This window comes from Orcinus orca, chromosome 5 (assembly GCF_937001465.1).
Source record: "Orcinus orca chromosome 5, mOrcOrc1.1, whole genome shotgun sequence".
NCBI lineage: Eukaryota > Metazoa > Chordata > Mammalia > Artiodactyla > Delphinidae > Orcinus > Orcinus orca.
In genome coordinates this window covers 109279658-109290166 of record NC_064563.1, presented here as the reverse complement: position 1 = coordinate 109290166, position 10509 = coordinate 109279658, and positions in this window count along the sequence as shown.

The window sequence follows — 10509 nt, the reverse complement described above, 5'->3', positions numbered from 1 at the left end:
GAATGCAATACTGCCTTTATTATGTATACTAGGGATAATATAGGAACCAGAAGTAACCTGACAGGCAGAGATATTACTGACATAAGCAAGGACTTATGCTCCATTAGATATTTTTGAAATTTTATATTATGGAATATTTACCTTGGAATTGGTTGCTTTGTGCTAAATTTAATGTTGATATTGATGAGAATACACTTTCAAAAACTTGAAATTTGAACGCTTGTCATTAACCAGTAAATATTTTGTAGGAAAAAGATGTTATAAGGTTGCCCAAATCATGAGATATTGCCTGAAAATATTTATTGTAAAAATGACATATTTTCCATTCTGAATTCTCTTTGAAGCTCCATTTGTCTTCTTTAATGAGAGAAGAAGGTTACAGGTAATCAAACGTATTTATTTTACTTTTGCAGAATTCTTGTAATTTTCAGACTTCACCTATACAAAAAAGTATTTTTTTGATGTGTTTATAAAGAGAATTTTTTTATAAAGAGATTTGCTAAGAAAATTAAAAGTTTATAGGGCATCAATAATTGTAAAAATAAACTAAATGATATTTAGAGAGAATAGTACTTGAAAATTGCCCCTAATAATTTTGCTATAGTTTGAGTCATTGGAATATGTCGGTAAAGTATATGAACCAAATGATAAAGAGGAGCACTGTAAAACTTGCCTGGAAGAGCAACAAAGAACTTCACCAGTATTTGCCATCTAAAATTCTAAAATTGCAATTTTAGACATAATTTCCTTAATAATGGTTTAAAAATTTTTAACTATTTATGCTATGAAGTGGAAACCAGACTGTTACAGTTAAAACTGTGTAAAGCCAGGAAGTAGATGTTCCCATTATAATCTTTACTTAGCACTGTAAATTATTAATTTATCAGATTTTTAAATGAGTTTTTGTACACAGTTTTGCTTTTGCATAGTATTGAACTATATAGCTCTATTACAATTTAGCCATTTATTGTTGGGTGTTTGTATTGCTTTTTGCTTTTCACTTTTATAAATAACAGTGCAATTAACTCTTTGTCCAAAATGGTTTTTTTACACGATGCATTTTTACAATTTATCTATATGATTTTTTGAATATCCCTCCTTATGATGGGTTCTTAGAAGTGGGATTATGAGTTTGTCTTATGATATTTTTAAAGTTCTTGAAAACATTCTTTAATTGCTTTTCGAAGGACTTTTTTTTTTTTTTTTTTAAGAGCAGTTTTAGGTTCACAGCAAAACGGAGCAGAAAGTACTAAGAGTTCCTATATGTACTCTGCTCCCACACATGCACGGTCCACCTCACATCTGCACCAGAGCGATACATTTGTTACAATTAATGAAACTGCAATGGTACATCATTATCATCCAAAGTCCACGGTTTACATTAGAGTTCACTCCTGTGTATTCAACTAGTTTGAACAAATATTTAATGACCTGTATCAACTATTGTAGCATCAAACAGGATAGTTTCACTGCTCTAAAAATCCTCCTTACTCTGCCTATTCATTCTCCCCTTCCTCCTAACCCCTGGCACCATTGATCTTTTGACTGTCTCCATAGTTTTGCCTTTTCCAGAATGCCATGTGGTTGGAATCATACAGTATATAGCTTTTTCACATTGGCTTCTTTCACTTGGTAATATGCATGTAAGTTTCCCCCAGATCTTTTTAGGGTTTGGTAGCTCCTTTCTTTTTAGCTCTGAATAATATTGCATTGTTTGGATGTACCACAGTTCATCCATTCACCTACTGAAGGACATTTTGTTACTTCTAAGTTTTGGCAATTTTGAATAAGGCTGGGGTATACACCTGTGTGCAAGATTTTGTGTGGACATAAATTTTCAGCTTCTTAGGATAAATACCAAAGAGCAAGATTGCTGGATTGTATAGTAAGAATATGTTTAGTTTTGTAAGAAACTGACAAACTGTCTTCCAAAGTGGCTGTACCATTTTGTATTCTCACCAGCAGTGAATGAGAGTTCATGTTGCTCTACATCCTCCTCAGCATTTAGTGTTGTCAGTATTTTGGATTGTGATCATTCTAGTAGGTATGCAGTAGTATTTTATTGTTTTCTTAATTTACTATTCCCTGATGGCATATGATGTTGAGCATCTTCTCATATTTATTTGCCATCTGTATATCTTCTTCAGTAAAGTGTTCAGATCGTTTGTCCATTTTTAAATTGGGTTGCTGTTTGTTCTTATTGTTGAATTTTAAGGGTTCTTTGTATATTTTGGATAACAATCCATTATCAGATATGTCTTTTGCAAATATTTTTTCCCAGTTTGTGGCTTGTCTTCCAAGTTTCTTTTTCAAACAATTTGTTCTATTATGATTTGGTTTCAAATACCAGGAACAAGTTGAGCAAAAAATAATTGTTTATTATTAGGTGATACAGAGGATTCTTGGAACTCACAGAGGTCAGGCCATAGGGAGGGACTGAATAGGAAATGAGAGCCATCTGCCACATCTCTCTGACTCTCCTATCTCCTTTACTCTGTGTCTCTCACTTTTTAACTCTCTACAACACAACCTACGTTGAGTCCATCTATGGCCACTTCACAGATCTCCAGATCACACCTTAAGCTCTTAACCAAAGAGACTATTTTGCCATTTCTCAGTCTACATTTATGAGAGAAACATTCTGATTGGCCATGGCTTTTGTTGTGTTCCAGAAGCACAACGTGGTTCCCTGTGTCCACATTTGTGAATGGATTGGGTTGCATTGGAAGCGTTCAGGCATTTGTAGACAATGAAGGATGGATTGCTACCTGGGAAGACACCCTTAAAATGTGACTGATGCTGTTCTGCAATTTCATAATAGCCTCAGTAGAGTAAAACTTAAACATTTTTGTTGCTTTCTCAATGGTATTAATAAACTAAATTTTAAACACTTAACTCTATTAGTCACTTAAGACAATAGCATTTTATTAATTTAATTTGCATTTTTATTGTTAATATGTTATATTTTCATATTTATATTAGCTATATGTATTTGTTTCATTAATAAAAGATGTTGTTTTACCTTTTTACTTAATATTTATTTTTATTATCAATTTGTACGTGTTTTTTAAGTATATTAAAACATTAATTTAATTATCATTGTTTACATCATTTCATGATTAAATTTTTTAAAATTTCTTGTTTGTCTTTTAAATTTATATTGGATATTGACATATATAATGTTTTGTCCATGAACTAAATATGTTGATCTTTTCCTTTGTGCATTTCTTAGTGATTTTAAGTTTTAAAATTCTCTTTTGTCTAGAAGTTTTGTTTTCATTTTTGTTGTTTTTTATTTTGGAGCCTTAAAAAATTCCTCTTAACATTTTAAGCTGATGTATGCATTATGTTTCTAGAGTTGATTTATTTAAAACTTTTTTCTACTGAGATATAATTGATATACAGCACTGTATAAGTTTAAGGTGTACAACATAATGATTTGACTTATATACATAATGAAGTGATTACCACAACAAGTTTACTTAACATCCATCATCCCATATAGATGCAATATTAAAAAAAAATGTTTTTCCTTATGATGAGAACTCTTCGGACTTATACTCTTAACAACTTCATATATAACATACAGCAGAGTGAATTATCTTTATCATGTTGTACATTTCATCCCTAGTATTACTTTTCTTATAACTGGAAGTTTGTACCTTTTGACTACCTTCAACCAATTTCTCTTTCCCCTAACCCCCACCTGTAGTAGCCACAAATTTGATCTCTTTTTCTATGAGTTTTATTTGTTTTTGAAGTATAACTGACCTACAACACTATGTTAATTTCTGGTATAGAACATAGTGATTTGATATTTCTATACATTTCAAAATGATCACATTGATAAGTCTAGTTGTCATCTGTCACCATACAAAGATACTACATAATTATTGACTATATTCCCTATATTATATATTTCACAACTGTGACATTTATTTTGTAACTGAAACTTTGTACTTCTTAATCTCCCTCACCTATTTCTCTCCCTCCACTCACCTCCCCTCTGGCAACCACCTGTTTTTCCTCTGTATTATGACTCTGTTTCTGTTTAGTTATGTTTGTTCATTTGTTTTGTTTTTTAGATTTCACATCTCAATGAAATCATACAGTATTTGTCTCTCTCTGCCTGACTTATTTCACTTAGAATAATACACTCTTGATCCATCCATGTTGTCACAAATGGCACAATTTCATTCTTTTTTATGGCCGAGTAATATTCCACTGTATACATACACCGTATCTTATTCATTCATCTATTGATGGACACTTAAGTTGCTTCCATATCTTGCCTGTTGTAAATAATGCTGCAATAGAGTTCATTTATAATTTCTTAGATACTAATGAAAATTATAGCATAATTTGAAAACTATCAGATAAATAAGAAGAAAAATCCACTTCAAGTTAAGGTAATAATAGAAAATATAGCAGACGTCTTGGTGAGGCACATTTGTTAGTTTGGTTCATTCACTGTAGCTTCTGTTCAATTAAGTAAACAATTATTTTTTAAAAAATAAACTGAGTTTTGACAGAATAATCACATTTTGACAAAAATATATAAACCCAGAAAAACTGCTGTTACGTTATTAGGAAATAATACTCAAATCTATTTGTCTCCAGATAATAGAAGTGAAATCTTTTTTTCTTTTTCACATCTTTTTTCTTAATTTTTCTACATTTTTGCATGAGTTGAGAAATAAAGTAATAGTTCAGCATGTAGATAGATTTTGGAGCCAAAATCTTTGGGCTTGAGCTCAAGTTTGACACCTTAATAGCTATGAAGTGACAGGAAAGTAACTTCACCTTACAGTGTCTCAGTTTACTTTTTCTATAAAATGGAGATAATACTAGTAAGTTCTCTATAAATGTTAAGAATTATTAATATGTGAATTTTAAAATAAACATTTATGCTTATTAAGCCTATGTGCTTTATGGTAATTATTTTCTTTGATCCTCACATTAATCCAGCAACCTAGGCACTGTTTTACAGACTGGGAAACTGAGGAATAGAGAGGTTAAAGACTTACCAAAAGTCATACGGTAAGTAACGGAGATGGTATAGGAATCCAAGCCATCCATTTAAAGCCTAAACAAGCTACATAATATTGCCTTTTATTGTATAAGGAAAAGGTGTATTGATTTTGAGATTTATTAACTATAGTTCCCTGACTCTTTCTACGTATCTTTATATTTAGACTTTTTGCTTGTCACATGACTTCAGGGAGAAAACATGGAAAAAGAGCTAATTCTCTACAAGATGTAGTATTCTCACCTTCTCAGCATATGGGTCTCTGTATAAACCTATATTAGTTCCCAGGTGTATTACATGAATAATATAGATATTATTTCTTGTGGGGTAATGGACTGGCACTACTAAATAATTTAACCCTATTCAATATGTTCAATTAATGTTAATATTCTTTCTTTACCAATTTGTAATTCAAATCACTTTGAACTAATTAGAATTTATATATGTATATACATATGTTCTCTCTATATGTAAACAGAGAGAGAGAGAGAGGAGAAGGAATTAAGATGGGGGATTCCCATCAGGATATGAAAATGAATCTAAATTAATTTATTCAGTTAGTGTAAGTGACAATAAAATGTAGTATTCCCACAACTCAACATTTGAGAAGACGATAGATTTTACTCAAAGCACTTTTTAAAGAAAAGATTATACAGACATATGTCTTGAAAAGAAACTCTGTTACATTGGAAGCTGACATTATTCAAAACATGCAGCAGTCATGCATGTCATATTTAGCTCTTTGTTGATTGTGAAAGCAGCAACGAATGTGCACATTATGCAGTTTATTCTTGCTTAAATTCTTTCGTTTCCAGAAATCAAGGTTCTTTATTGCCCAAGGAAGAGATAATGTCAATGACTTGCAGCCTTGCTGAAGATGAATGCTTTCTTAATGCTGTCTAAAGGGTAAACTTGGTACTTATGGAAAATAAATGTCAAGGTGAGACATTGACTTAGGAATGATGCTCTTCCACAAGGGCCATATCCCTGTTGTACTACAGTTCATGGGTAGATTTATTATTTGCTTCACTCACTTAATAGAGTAAGTCTTGTCTAAACAATGGACTGCTGCACTTGAATTAACTTAGTTGGAAAACATCTTTGCTCCAAGTTTCATTAGACAGCGTTAATACATGATGCATAGAGGTACATTCTGGAGTGAGTAAATCTTTCACAAGAGGTGTTTGCTATTTGAACCTAAATTAGAAATTATATTGTTATTCCTTATACTCATGGTGTAAAAAAAAGATTAGCTCCTTAGTAGTCTTATTGGGTGACACAAGGATATCATGTGGTGTAACAAGAAATGTATACAGAACACAGCAAATTAATTGATACTGTGCCGAGTGAGTCTGACTCCTTTTTTCATTTAGGTATCTCTGAAGATGAAAGAAGCAAATGCTTTCCTTAGTAACTGCAGTGAGATTATTTAATTATAATCATCTGGCTGTGGCTTAGTTCAGGACACAAGATAATCTAATGTAGGGGTTGTAGAAGGGGGACAAGGTAAACAGGGGTGCAAAGTAGGAGAAAGAAAGGTGTTTCATTTCCTCTGATAGAGATCAAAGGCTAAGTTTGATTATTTGGGATTGCCTCAGTATTTTGTGTTCTTTTTGAGGCGGGCTGGAATATGTCAACTAAAAAATTCAGTTATTTATGTGTGATTCCCAACATTTGCTAAAAAATATTTCACTCAAGTTAATGTGGTAATCATTTCATGATGCATATAGTCAAATCATTATACTGTACACCTTAACCTTATACAGTACTATATGTCAATTATACCTCAATAAAACTGGAAGAAAAACATGTTCTTAAAGTGACGGTAAGCAAGGCATTATAGATCATAATGAAGAATTAGAAGGCTTTCAGAAGACAAATTAATACTATGTTCTGCTTTAAGACTACCTCTCCTGAAATGTTATCTATACCATTTACTCCTCTTCTGCTTATCCTATGCTTTGTTTTTCGTTTTTTTTTTACTACAATGTTTATGCTGCTTTTATATTTCCTACTTATCAGGCAGCAATGTCATGAGCAGATAAAGTGTTTTTAAATTTGTGTGATCATTTGAGAAACAGATCTAATAACCTAAACTTTCATAAATCTATATTATTCTGAATGAGATGTGACTATATCTATTTTCAGTCACTGATTAAAATGGGGGAAAAATGAATGGCTTGATGAATGTGGGAGAACTAAGTAGCAGTGTATCTAAATTTATTGAAAACCCCCAGTGCCTGGGGGTCATTATTTAAGAATAGTTCTGAGGGCTGCTCTTGGCTCACAGGCACACATTTCTGGTTAGTGCCCAATTATTAGGAAAGAACATTCTTTTATTGTAAACAATGTTTTCTAATTTGAATACAGATTCAATTATTGTTTATTGAACATCTACTCTGTGACCCATTTGTGCTAAGTGTTTTGAAATATATCATGTTACCCCAGCATATGTTACTTAATTGAGTGTAATTTTAACAATATCCAAGTGATTTTATGCTGATCTCTGTTCTATATTTTCCCGACATTGTTAGATATATAAATTTTAAATGTAAATTTGTTATTTATGTTTCTTTAGTTGAAAATACTTCCTTTATGTTTCTTGTAGTGTTACTATCACAGAAATATCTAAATATTCTGACTTGTACTTACTTTAAAAATCTTAATCTCTCCACATATATTTTCATCCAGTACAAGAACTCTTTCAGTGTAGTAAGTGAACAAGTATGTGGAGGTAATTTCAATTCTTTCTTGGGTGTCTTATTAAGCAAGTAAAGTACATTTGTTTCTGCAGGGGAAAATGGAGAGAACAGATTAAAACAATTTAGCAATTAACCATATACGTTTGTGTCCTGTGTATGTATGTGTATACATATATATTTTTTATGAATAATTAGCTGCCTAGATCTTAGGTCTCTGAATAAAAATGAAGGTAATTACATTACTCCTGACAGGAGCCTAGAAGTTTAATTAAGAAAAAATGAAAGGTTCAATAAAGGGTAAATAAAATTAGAATTTCTTTCACTGAGACACCTGCCTTGAACCAGATTGATTCTGCAAATGAAAACCACTCTGTTGTACATTAAAGAAAGGAACTATCTCTGAGGATAAAGCTGTTCTTCCCACGGTTCTCAGAGAACATGTAGAGTGTAAACAAGGTGTTTTGACAGAATTTTTTAAAGCTAGATTAGCTAAATTTTGAATTTTAAATAATGATAAATAATGAATCTTAGTAAAACAATAACTGACTTGGAAATGTTTATGACAATAAAGTTGAACAGATAAAATAAATAAAACCAATAAATGTCATAAAACCAAAGACATTGATATTCTTAGGATCATGGAAGAATGAAAATTAAAAAGTGAGTTTTAATGGAGTCATCTATGAAACTGAATATGGCCAGAATCACCTAATTACTTCACTGTATGAAATAAGATCATTTAAAAATACATTATATATTAAAGTGAATATAATAATTCTATTTCTAATGAAAAATTGAGTCAATGAATCAGACATCATGAATGATGAGTGATTAAAATATTGATAATATTTACAGAATATAAAAAACACATGACAATTATTTTGCAAAATACGTTTCCCTTTAATAAACAAAGGTATTGACTAGTTGATACACAGTGAAATAAACATGTTTCTTACTTGCCTTACTTTAACTCTACATATTTTCCAAGGGGTCAAATAGGTTGGAGAGGGTGAGGGGAAAAGTGAAGGGGAAAAGCAAGAGGGAGTTGTGGGAAGGGAGATGAAGGGACCAGAGAGGGTTAATGATATGTCATGTGTTTAAAAGATCCACTGAGAATCTTGTGTAATGGTAGGTAGGAACAGATACATGAGACATATATAGCAGGAAACTCTGGTCATGCTTCACATGTGATAGATATAAAATATAAATATACCACATCATCTAATTCAAGTAATTCTGATATAGTAAGCACCATGTAAAATATTACAAAGAATTTTGTCTTTTTAAATTATTCTTCTTAGTACATCCTTTACTTGTATTTGATATCCATAATCTGGAGAGATAACTTAGGGAAATAAGAAGGATGAAAATAGGAATAGAACAAGTTCCTAGAATTAGCCAATTACGTAAGTTTGTAAAGCTAACTACAGAATTCCAGTTTAAAAATGATTAGTAATGAGAACAAAAGTTCTTCAGAGTTCAGGGAAGCTTTGTAATATTTTAATTGCTCTTTTTATATTGAAGAACAAAGTACAAATCATAAAGATATTGAGAAACGATGACCTAATGGAGATTAACATGTAAGCACCAAGAAAATCCATTTCATTTTTATTCATACCTGAACTTTGGACACATACTTCTGTTTAATGAATATTGGTGCATTAAGCAGAAAAACATCATCTGTTCAAACACAGTTGGTAGTTTAAGGTTTCATTTTTTTTATCAAACATCTTGCAAACCAAGCGATTTCATCAGCATATTCAAATCAATACCCATCACCTGTAAAAGGTCACTTGTAACACTTTGAAACATAAAACAGAGAAGGTAAGATTGTTAACTTAAAAACATTAAAACGAAATTCTTTTCTGACAAGACAGTTTTTAATCTTTTATATTTACAATGATTTGTCAAATTCTACTAATAATTTCAAAATAATTTATACAAGTATCAATGTGAGAATTTTGTTTTTGATGTAGGTGCCTTTACAAATCAGTAGGAAAAGAAAGAGTTATTTAATAAATGTTCCTGTGACATTTGGCTCCCTTTTGAAAAATACGTTGGAAAAAGAGCTTCACTTTGGAGCATATATCAAATAAGTACACGTGGATTAAAGTGTCTATTATTTTTAAAAATGTTGTCTTATAAGTAGAATTTATAGGTGATTTTTTAATCTCATGATGGAAATTTTAAAGAAAAAATAAAAGGATTTTTTTAAAGAAAAGACTTTCAGATTTAGCTTTACATACATATATAAAGGTCTGTATATCAAAATCACCATAAATACACTAATTTTAATACTTTCAGTTCTGAAAGAATGGCACTCATATAACCCAGAAAACTTTCTGCAACAAATGGAAATGCTGCATAAAATAAAGAGTTTTCTAAACATATATAACTAAGAGAGAGAGAAGAAAGATGAAATAAAGAAAGGAAAAGAAAGAAAGAAAGAAAGGAAGGAAGAAAGGAAGGAAGGAAGAAAGAAAGAAAAAAAAGAAAGAAAGAGAAAGAAGGAAAAAGAAATCTTTAGATAATAGAAACAAACAAGGATAAATACATTGGTGAATCTATACCAGACCTGTGTTGCTGGTATGGTAAAGTGAATGCTTGCTTAGTAATAGTCGGGACCTTGGGTTTAGTGACCACACTAAACTATATATAGTCACACAATTAACAAAAGGTGTAGCTATCCAAAAAAAAAATTGAAGCTTAATTAAAGAAGAAAATAAAGACATTGGGCAGGAAAAATCAACAGTTATCCAATATAAAGCTGGATCACTT